The sequence below is a fragment of the Larimichthys crocea genome, chromosome XXI, assembly GCF_000972845.2.
Source record: "Larimichthys crocea isolate SSNF chromosome XXI, L_crocea_2.0, whole genome shotgun sequence".
In the NCBI taxonomy this organism is placed as follows: domain Eukaryota; kingdom Metazoa; phylum Chordata; class Actinopteri; family Sciaenidae; genus Larimichthys; species Larimichthys crocea.
This window is the reverse complement of record NC_040031.1, coordinates 14,395,680-14,408,748: the sequence shown is the minus strand read 5'-3', so window position 1 is coordinate 14,408,748 and position 13,069 is coordinate 14,395,680. Positions and strand designations below refer to the sequence as shown.

General features: G+C 39.9%; 1 long non-coding RNA gene across 2 annotated transcripts; it reads right to left on the bottom strand.

Annotated features, from left to right (window-relative positions):
* Positions 1-1,364: 1,364 nt before the first annotated feature.
* Positions 1,365-13,015, bottom strand: LOC113744171 (uncharacterized). Of its 2 annotated transcripts, none has more exons than XR_003461316.1 (3): positions 12,782-13,015; positions 8,855-8,989; positions 1,365-1,444 (listed from the first exon to the last, which is right to left on the bottom strand). It is a non-coding gene; the product is annotated as an uncharacterized LOC113744171 (long non-coding RNA). The 2 variants fall into 2 exon arrangements; XR_003461317.1 differs by lacking the exon at positions 12,782-13,015 and adding an exon at positions 9,994-10,111.
* Between the last annotated feature and the right edge of the window lie 54 nt (positions 13,016-13,069).

Genomic DNA, 13,069 nt, shown 5'->3' with positions numbered 1-13,069 from the left:
AGGCGCAGCAACGCACAGCAGCAGCCTTCAACACCAACTAGCCACGTCAGCTTCAATCAGCAAACAAACTGGAATAGACACACTTAATTAGCGTCAAAGTGAGCCGTCCTGCCCTGCTAACACCGTAGTACATCACAGCGTACACGGTGAGGACTCACTGAACGCACAGTTCCACACGCTGTAATAATCAATTCATCGTTAGACGTGGGCTCAGCAGAGATTGGATTTGTAGCTTGCTCACAGAATCCGTCACGTGCCAGAGACTGCAGGCCAAATCAGTGGCCCCCGTCGTCCTGAGGAGCATTCTGTAATGTTTAGGTAATGTGATGACATTAGAGCTGGACTGCAGGAATGTGGTGAGTATGTCCAGTGATTGCCGGGGTGTCTCTGTGTGTTACCCCTCCGGAATGAGCTTGTCACCAGAGCTGGGCTGCAGGCTGAGGCTAGAGACAGGCTTCATTAGTCTTTTGGCTGATGTCTATATGACGCCCGCTGGGCTACATATGTGTTTTCTTTCCCCTGTAACGATGATGGTAAGAGAGTCAGTTTCTGCTCCTCATAGCTGGTTGATCATTGTAACATATGAGTGCCCATTACAACCCTCCTGCATATGAATAGGACTGCAACTAACAACTTTTTTCAGTATGAATCAGCCTGTAGATTATTAGTCGATAAATAGTTTGGCCCATAAAATGAAAGAAAACAGTGAAAGTTTTACACAATCACAATCTCCTAAAACCCAATGTGGCTTCTTCAAATGTCTTTACTGTTGCCACAAGCCACAGAATATTCAGTTTACTATCAAGTGAAAGAATGGGGCCAGAAAATATTTGGCATTCTGCTTAAAAATGACTTTAAATTATTAAATTATTATTCATATTGTTGTTGATTAATTGTCTATATGACTATCATTGCAGCTCTCCTTGGGAGTTTCGTTATCTTGAGTAATTCCTCTTTTAAATTGTTGAAAGACTTTTGAAGCTTTCCGTTTTTTTCAGAGGAAGGAAAACATTTTAAAACCCAGTATATCATCCAAATTCCATCAGTGACAAAATAGAGTCTTGTTGCCTTGAAATCGAGCCCTTTTCCTGTCAGCAGTGAGTGATTTAGGTGACAACATGTTGATGACTTTGACATGAGTGTTCATGCTGTTTATATATTCTACACCAAGCGTTTATTGGCATTGAATAAAAAGACCAAGAGCCATGACTCCATTCAATAAAGGGGAAATATTTTGAACTAATACAGACTTTGCTGGATGTGAGGACTATAAATCAAAAACATTATCGTCAAAATGTCAAGATAAAAACAGGATGCGGTCAAAATAAATGTATGCACGACTACATGTGTGACTGAATTCCTACTTTGTGGACTTTGTGTTTGTCTTCTTGCTGGTCCTCCCTCAGTGCTCCACTTCTCTGCAGCTCCGTCCATGTTGATACTACTGAAATAAAGCAATTGAAATCCATAGTTATTAATGTTGTATTGTGTGAATGTGAACAAGATATTGTTCTTTTGCTTGTACATTTGTTTCGCTTATTTGTCAAATAATGGACCTCCAGAGATAAACCAATGAAGTATTACAGTAATATTGCCAAGAAATGTAAAGTTATGTTCTGTGTGTTATTCTGAAGAGACGCTCTGGACTTTTACAGAGGTTTAAATTGCTTTCTAATTTCCTTATGGCTTTAAGCAGCTTTTTGTATATTAATCAAGTATTTTTACTTCTGATTGTGACTTTATATAATGTGCCATTGCAATAAGTTATTGCACTTACAGTGTTGGAGAAGAACTTTGTTCTTTTAATTTTTGACTTTCACTGGGGCAGTAGTCTCTTTGCTAAAGCCAGAGGAGTGTGGTTTTGTGTCCCAAGAGTCCCAAAAAGCACCATTAACAACATCACTGAGACCCGTTTAAGGTGCTGGACATTTGTTTGTACAGAGGTAACTTGCTGTTTCTGTTCATGATGCTTTCGAAGTGATTTTCAAATAAATTAATCTCCAATGGTTGAATGACATCAGAAAGTTTCTTCTTTACATGCCCTAAAATACTTACTTTCTCACTTTCTTACTGATGACAGTCTACACGAGTTTTGGCTATTATTATACATTTATTAATGTTCTTCATTAAGTGGGCAAGATTTAGGTGGAGAAAGGTAAAGTCGCATACTTCTACACACCAATCAGGGTTTAGCAATAATTAAATCAAAGTCTAATGACAGTTGTAGACACATGATTCATCATCATTTGTCATCACTGACTTATATAGTGTCACACAAAAGTTATTTTCATCTATAAATTGCATTTTTGGATTGTAACAGTAGCAAAACGTAGTGCACATGTCTCGGACACAGCTTTTTCTTTTAACAACATACATTTCTCACTCAGTCTTCAGACACTCAGACGGGGGGCTATATAGTAGATAGGAAATACATTCAACACACAGAATTTCTAATTTTTAACAGTTCAGTTTTTGTAGATATTAATCAAAAGGATATATAAAGTTAATTTGGGGTGTCGATTGGCTCAGTTGTTAGAGCATCCGCCCCATGTGCAAAGGCCCAGTCCTTGCCGCAGTGGCCCAGGGTTCGAATGCGACCTGCGGCCCTTTGCTGCATGTAGTTCCCCTTCTCTCTCTCCCCACATTCCTGTCACCCTTCAGCTGTCTAGACAATAAAGCTTGGAAAAGGCCAAAAAAATATCTTAAAAAAATAAATAAAGTGTTAATTAGTGAGCTTTAGAGGTGCTCGTAGGTGGATTTTTTTTAACCTTTGTAGAGAGCCACTCTCGCTGTTTCCGCCTGTTTCCATTCTTTATGTTGGGCTAAGCTATCTGGCTTCTGGTTGTAGCTTCATATTTAAACAGACAGATATGAGAACAAGAGGATCAAGAATCTCATCTCATGCTCGACAAGAAAGCCAATCTTTTTACAAAATGTCAAACTTTGACAAACCTTTAATAAATCCTAACTGAGGATGTTTCCTCCAATCTGTATCTTTGCTTGCTTCCTTGTTATGCTCAAGAGAAAAATCTGGAACGTCTTAAAACCACAAACCAACAAAATAAAACCAGTGAATGTACACAGATACTCACATGCTCATAGGTAATGATGTAGAAAGCTCAATACAATCAACATGCATAAGAGAAGTATAGAAATATTGAATGTATCACTGCCTCAAAATGAATCTGTCTGTGTGTTCGTGTCTGTGGTTGAAGGTGGATGATATGTGATCCCATTCTTTTTCTTGCATCAGCAGCTCCCAGATGGGATGCTCTGCCCAAGCCATTACGGCCAAAGTTAAGCCTAATAGTCTGAATGGGCCTTAAATACCTCCAGGTGGTCTTTGGCTAACAGTGTAGTTATGGCCGGGGTGAGAGAAAGCTGTCATGCAATACAGTATGCAACATCGCTTCACACACATGTTCTTTGTTTTTGCAATACGAGCTCAATCATGCAACAAAACAGTCCTCAGAAAAAACATTTATAATCACTTCAAAACTTCTTTCCTACACAGCAAAAACTATGTCTGTAATCAATCCATTCTTTATTTCAAACTTTGTGTGCTGAATATCATCCGCAGAAGGCACAACCACTTAGGACAACTCTCGCATAAGACAAAAGGGAAGGCATGGCCAGGAAAAGAAAAAGAAAAAAAGATAACCTGTGCCAATTCACATCTTGCCATCGCTGTGGTCTTTGCCCTACAAAGAATGTTGGAGCTCTCCCATTTCTGCTCGCTCCCAGCAACAATTGCTGTCTTTTCCACAGTTGTGCAAGAGTTTAACCGGAGCACTCTGATCGCACGAGAATGGGAAAACTCAAGAGTAGGCTGCTGTCACCAGTTAAAGCCTCCAGCTCTAGTCGAGGAATCTTCAATAGGATTGTGATGGAAGGGTAGAAGAAGACCTACAGGCTTGTACTCTTCAAAACAACCTTAAAACATTTTACAGTGCTCGTACAGTGCATGCACTATATTCTTACTGTCAACAAATCCCACGAAAAGACCAACACAGATAATGAGTTAGTCTCTCTCAATACTTTCCAACTTCTCCCAGCCTGTCTGCAGTTCTCAACACCAAGACTATTGGTTTCTACTGAAGACATAGATCTTTAAAAACACGAATATATGCTTTCACTTTTAATAGTCTTTGTACAACAACAGAAGTGTGTGGCAGAGAGGATAAAGCCATATCAGCATTAAGTTACAGAGACAATACTTGTTAACAAATTCAGAGTTGGTTGTTAAGGTTTTCCTCATGGGATTTTCTGATAGTAAAACATATCACCAGACTGATCCCTTAATAGACAAATCATGAGTAAGAAGCAATGAGCAAATCCAAAGTTGTAGGTGCCAATCATGACCTCAGTGAGACTGTCGGACGCAGGATTGCCTCAATCAGAGAGCCAAACAACAAAAATGGGCTGCTAGTTAAACAGACATTAAATCCTGCTTTTACACTCCTGTCTAAAACATGGGTAGATGACATAAATAAACACTCGCAGAGAGGAAGAAGAGCAGCCCACTGTGCCCTGAACAGCTCTCATTAAATCTAATGGGTCACGCTGCACCAGCCAGGCTCCACTGACACCCTTAATAGTAGCCTGCATGGTTAAGGGACCATGAAGACCATTAGGGCACTTCAAAGTTCACCCCACTACATTAGGGCCCTGCTGATATGGCAAAGAGGGGACAGATCCAATTCCTCATTCACTACTTTATTTTTCCATTGGTTGGCCTGTCAATCAGGCTACTCCATAAACAAGTAGATGCTTGAGCTGCTCATTAAGAGCCATCGTTAGCAAGGCCATGGCTGTAAATCAGCACTTATATCAGCTTTCAGCAAAAAAAAAATCTTTTAGGTCATATTTTAGAGCTGACACTTTGGCTTACATTGCTAAATGATCCCTTTGGTTTAAAAAATAAAGCTGGTGTTTGCACTGTAAATCAAATTTCTGCACACAATTTTGGACCAATGAAGGGACTGGAGCCAAGGGGAAAATGACAAGCATGCTGACCAGTAAAAAAAAACCTCGAACAGCCTCAGACATGTAAATTCACACAGGCTATGTTTGCTACTATGAAACTAAAGTCTACCTCAACTCAAATAACTTCAAATGACATGTTGTCATAAATCAAAACAGCCAGCAGAAGCTTGATATATTGATGCTGTCCTAAGGGACATAAAAGGCGGAGTAGTATCCTGCTGTGGCCATAAGTCAGCACTACAGCCCCTCAGCACGGCTTTGTGGAGAGGAGCAGGCGGCTGAAGAGGAAGGAACACAACATACATCACTTTGTCCAGTAAAACTTCCCTCATTACAAGCCGATGCCAGTAAACAGCTCAAATTTAGCTAAACTTTTGACACGCATAAGAAACCAATTCTAAACAGCCCGAGTGTACCACTGATCTAAAAGAAGGGACATCTGTTTTTATCCCGATTTGCCAATCAAGTGTAGAAGCAAAAACAGAAAAACATCATGAGGAGGAGACAAGATGGTACACATTTTAAGACCTAACACAGAATGTCAGAAATAAAGCAAGCCTACATGCATGTCACTGTGTATGTGCATCACAGGATCTGTCAGGTCATTGTGTCTGCAGTCGGAGGTGCGTGTAGGAGGAGGACTTGGCTCAGATGGTGGAGGTTTACAGAGAGAGAAGCATGGATACCTTACTTCCCTGAGCTCTTTCTAATGGGCTCTCTGGCTCCGGGCCAGCCTTTCCTGCAACTTATCACGTAACTCCATCAATGAAATCATTTTCATCTCTTTTGATGCTCATACGGTGTTGGACATTTTTTGCAAACACAGGGATCACACCTGATCAAAACGGGTGTGAGTTTTATTAAAAGAACCAGTTTGTACCATTTAGCGGCATAAGAGTATAGTTGCTGATTGCAACCCCCGCCACTCACCCTCTATTTCCTATAGTGAAGGAGAAACTATGGTAGCCACGAAGTGCAAGGAAAACATACATGGCAAGGCCATATCTACAGTGTTTAGTTAGTTTACTGTAGAAGAGGACCTGCAGCGTCTGTAGATATAAAGGCTCATTCTAAGGTTATAAAACCATAACAGTTCTTATTTTCAGGTAATTATACACTAATGAAACATAGTTATGCATATTATATTCAATTTCTGACACATTCTGTAAATAGAGCCCCCTCAATCTGGACCTGCAGTCTGCAGACTCTCCTTCTTCACTTAATATTCAGATAGCTATCGACAGACAAGACCATTACTGGACCTCAAAATCATTTGCTATCAAGCACAGTTAGGAAATAATATGATTTGACAAAAACAACACGAAAAAACACATTTTGTGGTAATGACCTTGGCTTGAAATGGTCTGTCTGTGCTGCAGTTTTCCTCATCACTCTCTTTCACAACCCCCGCACTAATGTATTGTTTTTTATCTAAAGTAGGTATCCAAGGTAACCAGTCCATCATCAATAAAATGTATGTGAGGCCACTATGTGAGTGTTGCTGAGAGGTCTTATCTATGTTTTTTAAGTGCTGTACTTAAGTAAAAATCTCCATGACATGTAACTTCTACTCCACTACATTTGTCTGACATCTTCAGTTACTTTTCAGACTGAACTTTTTCATACCCTTCATGAGAAGCAAGTATCTCCAATGTTGTTGATTTTGAATTTTTCTGATGGACTGGAAGAACTAAGTGTTTCTTTATGTGTTAAGAAAGTTCTCCAACTTCTTAAACTAATTTAATTTTATTAAATTTAATCCCCCTCTTGGATTAGTAGGAAAACATATTGTCGCAAAGCTGAAAACAATGTTTTTGTGATCTCATGAAAAGTTGACTTGTTGATTGTAGATTCATTGTTCTTCACAGGACTGCAAAGCATGATGATCTTATAGACCATGGTGCATTGCTGTAAATTAAACTATCCAACAGCATATAAAGTAGTTATAATTAGCTCAAGCATAAAAAGCAGTAAAATGCACCATTCACATTAATGCACCATCTACTAATCCGTAAACACAATATAACAGAAAAAGAATGACAGGCAGCATACTGCTGAACTTTTACTTCAGATACTCTGAATACTTCCTCCACCACTAGTTTCGATCTGGTATTGAAGTTTGTTTACAAAAATTGCCCCTGTGAAAAGTGTCTGCGGTGCAAAAAGAGGTTGGGAAACCTTAGTGTGAAACACAACCAAAAAGGACTGTTGCAATTAGCGGGCACTGTGCGAATTCACAGTTGACCTAAACCAAGCATCAGAGCTAGGATCTTCTCATGTCTGAGAAGGTATTGGCTTGCGTTGTTAATCTGTGGTCCGTCTCCAGCCTCTCCTCAATTTTCCCATCAGCTGACAGTAGCCACCAAACAGCCGATGGTCTACCAGCTGCCTGACAGGCATCGCTGTGGTCTGTAACCATGGAGACAGCCTCATGATGGCTCACATCATTTACTGACTCCCACTAATAAAACTCCAGTTTATTAGTGTGTGGAAATGTCTAGTGCGGCTTTCTGACATGCTAACATAAACAGGGGGGGGAAAGGATTTAAAGTGGTACTGACGCATGGGTGAAGGTTTGGGCAGGCTAAAAGAGGTGAACGGTGTGGCTGTAACCACTGGGTTAGTGGGTTAAGTCAGCACTCATGTATTGTTGTAGAGCAGCAGCGGTGTTAAAGTAACAAATATAAAGGTGCATATTTGCAGAAGCATCATGTATAAGACTATATTGGTAAGGGTTATAAAAGCAGCTTTCTTTTTGCATTTACAAGACACATATGGTAGAACATAAATAATATGTCTGATAAAACATGCTTGAACTGTCAGCTCGCATGCTGTAGCAATGAAATGACTCACCCTGTTGATTCCTCAAGTTGTGTAGCAGCCCTTTAAAATTTAACACACTGAATCGGCAGCCTGTCCACTGATTCCCTCCTAACACACTTCGAGTTTGTTATCAGGCAGTGTTTCTAACCCCCTCAACCTCTTTGCTCTAAAGCAGCATTTTGTCTCTCGTCTCTGCAATATGTTTCCAATTATGAATCTTGTGAATATGGGGGTGGTGAGGCATCCTTCTGATTTATTGCATACTCAAGTCCGTCCGTGTTCGGTGCATTTGCACAAGAAGCCCTCCTGCTGCAGAGCTCAAAGGTCAGACATACACAACAGTTGACCTTTCGCGGACTCATGCGCATGCGGGTCACTCAGGGCCTGATTGACAGGCAGAGATGATGGCTCAACAGCGAAGGCCACAGGGTGAGAAAAATCTGGTGTGCAATGAGGAGCTAAGCGCCGCATTAACCTCCAGCTGTGAGGTAACTTTGTAACACAGACACATATGGGTGGAACATAGAAAGAGAAAAAAAAAAACCAAAGAGATAACTAATAAGGAAAAATGAAGTGGCCTCAAACATGCACTATCATTCAGCGGACGACGACTGGCTGCTAAACATTACTCTTTTTCTTTGTAACCATAGACCACTTTGTGGTCTTCTCACATGGGATAGCTTGGGCCATCTATTTGTAGTCATCATCTAAATCCAAGTCCTGTGGACTGAAAACACATGCTCCACAAGTGAGTCACAGAGCACAAGAGATCTCTCAAGACAGTGGTAATGCATGGCCTGAGAAACGACTCATCCCTATAGACTCATTTCCTGGCTCTTTCCAGCTCACTTCCTGTTTCATGCTGAGTCGTGGGTACCACACTGCGTCACAAAGTCTGCCCGGTCGAGTGCGAGGCCACTGATTCTGTGGGACAATTCAATCGTTTCATGCCACAACAACAAGGCTTTTACAGTAGGCAGCATTGTTTGGTTTACAGCATGTCCTGTGTAGCAAACTGTATCGTTTAGTAGATTCGGATTCTCACATTTTCACAATGGATTCTGCGGTCACATTGCAGCAGATGTGAATCGTCTGCCCCTGGTATGGTTTCTCTTGAACGGTCCACGGGGGCTTCTTCTCTGGGCCCTTCAGCTCCCCACCGGACCTAACACCTTTCACACTGGATAAACACAACATAAAGGAGAAAAGTAAGTTTTATGTTAGAGGGTGGGTTATTACATGCAGGAAAAGGGACTCTCTGATTCTCCTGGGAGTCTAACCACTCATAAATCATCAAGCAATGAAAGTTTCCTCTCCAAACAGGGGGCTAAAACAAACTGAACAAGGAGCCGCTCAGCTCCACCCGCCCCCACCCCATCCCTCGCTCTCTTCTCCCTTTTTTCCTGGTTGGAATTTTTATGAGGAAAGAAGAGATGTAGTAGTGCAAGACTACACTAGAGCAAAGAGGTAAATACTACAACATCAATCCTTTGCAGTGAACCCAAACTACAAAAAAAAAATCAAACATTATTTTAAGGGCTTTTAAACAAGTTCCTTAAACGCCAGCGGGAAGACTACAAATCCAACGCCTGTAACTGGTAACATGATGAGAACAAAAGGAGCATTCTTGAACGTATGTTGTTCAGTGTCTGTTCTTCAGTTAAGATTTGTTACTATAGAGAGGATCCAAAAGGTTTTTGCAAGGATGCTCTGGTGGCCAAATTAAGATGGAAAATGCTGACATCAGCAAAGATGTTCTGAGAGAAGTTTTACCACAAACTGTCAATTCAGATAAACAAATTCAAGGCAAAAGAAATCCCTTATTTTGGTATTCTTTAGAAAAATGAAAGCAGCCTTTAATGTCTATGATATAACAAACAAAAACAAATCCCTCGTGGCACTTCAACACAAAATATTTGCATCAGGTCTTTTTTTTTTTTGCCAGATTTTGAAATTCCACAGGTCTACGTTTGATTCAAGCAGCATCATCCCAGAGGGAGTGTTGCTAAATAGCTGCTGCCATGATGCCACCGGGAGGGTTGCACACCTCTGGCTTGTATTAAAACCACTTGTATGTGATGTGACCGGAGCGTGCTGGAGAGAGTAAACCACCAGGATCAGAAGCTGCTCGTGCTGACCACCAGTAACACTTAGCAGCTGTTAAATACTCAGTGAGATCCTGACCTGAACCAACGCAGACACTTCAAATGGGAGCGTGGCGGCGGAGGTGGTGGTGGTGGGCACTCTGACACATTGACTGCTACTGGTGCTTACTTTCTGATCAGCAGGTCAAACACAAAATGTGCCTAAAATACCAAAGACACACTGTTTTAATTTGAAGGTCCGGCCTTATAGTCATGTCAAATTTGCTTCAGTCAACACTTGGAGTTTGTAGGATAAAAATCTCAGGCCTCTTGAGAGTCAAGCGCATTGGAGTTAATGTTTACAAAGTCAGTGAAAGGGCACCATGTTACATATGCATACAAATGGTAATATGTTGCATTTGCGTGGCAAACAACGACATCAAGTTTTAATTTTTAATCTGTGAAAATGAGGAGAGTGTACCTGAAAGTCTTAAAAAACAAAAAAATCATGCCTACATAAACTCTAAAACACTACCAACTCTTAAAATAATAATTAATAAATACTTGCTGAAATCCTCATGTTTGTGCTACAAATGTTATTCTTATACATTATATATAATATACACATTTACAAGCAGTGGATGAAGGAGTGGGAGTATGCTACCGCCCTCATGTGGCGAATTAAATTATTGTAGCTTCCTGAACACAGTGGTAAATTGAATTGAATGTATCTATTATTTAACATTTTATATTTTAGACATTTAGTAAAGGTAAAATAAACAATAGGCTTTAAGAGTAAGTTGGGTTTTTATAAAAATTTCAATGAGCAGATAATAGATGTAATTGTGCAAGCCAATAAATAAGAGGCCAAGTGGAGACACCAATAAAAGTTACTGTAAGTGTTTGTGTAGTTCAAAAGAGACGCTGTACTGCTTTTTTAATTTTTATGATTTGGTTTGGTTACAATTTACTTAACACCGCTGGTTACAGTTTTGTGACCGTTCATTATTGCCCTAGTCGTATATGGCACAAGAAACAGAGGTGCAATTTTCTGTTTTTATTTGAGGTGACTGTAATGAGCTCCAGTATAGGGAAACTAAGAGAAGTCAGCTGGTCGTTGTTCCGTTCACCTTGAGCTTAACAAGTATTCATACATTCCCAAACTTTAAACGTGTGTTTCTTAATAAGGCTGTTAGGAAAATTATAATCACATGTTCATGTCTTGTGTCGACTGTTTGGAAGGTCCAACTTTGAGTTTTAGCTTCACTATTTTTTTTATTTTTTTTCAAAATTACTTTGAGTCTAATTTAAAAGTACGGTTCCAATTGTTACGTTACAGCAAAGACATTCTGGATTTGTTCATTTAATTAGTTTAGAAAAATCTTTACTGCTGTATCACACAAAATCATATGGCTATAAGACAAACACTGCATATCTCTGCATTTTATTGAACATAATACTCACTCATGTCATGCCCAAATACTGCTCCTACTAGATAAATATTATATGTTACTTAAGTCTGGTCTTAAATTCAAATCATATACGAGTTTGCTGCAAGAGAAAGTTTGTTCACTATTACATACATTTACACTCTTGTGTGTAAGGTGCTACAATTTGAGTCGAAGTTTAGGTCAGTAGAAAGAATAAAATAAATAATGATTTGTACAAACAATGTTTCTGTCGTCTTATAGACCAAAATAACTAATAACAGTTGTCATGACAATAAAGATGACAATAAATTGAGGTCAGGTTCAATTTCACAAATATATGTTAGAGCCATGGTTCCTGTATAGAGTACGGAGTGTAGAGTTACAAAGTGTTAGAGCTGCTCTTAGTTTCCATATTCAGTAAGATAAATAAGATTTGTATGTGTGCCAGGTTTTCCCAGAAATAATAGCAGTGTTTCCACTCAACCACTCAACCGGAAAGAATTATTACAGCCCCGATAATCAAACATTTTGTTCTGCTATTTCTTCACTCATCAGCAGTGCAGAGCAACTTGAGGCTGTAGCCTCGCATATCATGCAAAATACATAGCAAACAAGTATTTGAGATATCCAAAAATTAGACAAGTAACTATTGAACTAAAAACGGATAGTTAATCGTATTTTGAAGTGGGGTTGTATGAGGTACTTATTCATACTCAGTGTAACACCTACAGTAGAAGGCAGTCAGCACAACCCCGGTCTGGAGAAGCAGATAAGGATCCGAGGGGCTTTCTTTATATGGCTAAAATACATTTTTTTTTCTGCTGACCCTGTCCATTGCAGTGCATAACTGTGATCCCTGTCTGCTTCTCCAAACTGGGACCTCATACAACCCCACTTCAAAAAATATCTAAACTAGCCCTTTAAGATGCCTATCTGAAAACGTATTATTGGTTAGATCTAAGCCAGACTCAATGTGTGTGTGCCTTTGAGAAACAAACCACAGAGGGAACTGAATAAAATTCAAGATGAATGAAAACAAGCTCCAACAGAACAGTGTGAGGGAGGTGAGGAGAAAAGATGGCAAACATCTCTGCCTGCAAGCAGCCAGGACAAATGATGGAGGGAAACCAGGAAAGAGTGAATGTGTAACACCTGTTTTACTTGACTGGGGCACCTCAGACCAGATATGTCCATCCCTGTGCTCACTGAGCTAATAGTTCACTTAAATCTTACTGTTATATTTGCACTCACTTCAGCCCAAACTAAGTCTGTGAGGTGAGGTGATATCATCTGCTCCACAAGGCCACAATGCATAAATTGGACAGGAGAATGATGCTGTGCTTAATGCACATATTTGGAAATATGTGTTCCTCAATGAGTCAAATTTGTTTCTACAGACCATGCACACGTTGGTTTTTCATACACAGAGCTAAGATAAATGTAGTGAACTGAACTTACATTCATCAGGTCTCCAGAAACATGACTCCAACTCCAACAAATGTTTGTGTGATTCAGTGTCAGGCTTGTTTGCTAACACGTTACCCTAAATAACAGACAGGTAGAGATATGACCATAAACATGTCAATCAGCCAGGTGGTAACAGGTGACGGCCATCTTCCTTTCATCATATTGTTTTCATGTTTTTTCTGCCCACTAGTGGCCGAAAATCCATCAGTTTGAAATAAGATTTTTTTTTTTAACGGTGCTGTGTCAAGTTAATTCAGAGAATTAGTGTTGCACCTTCAG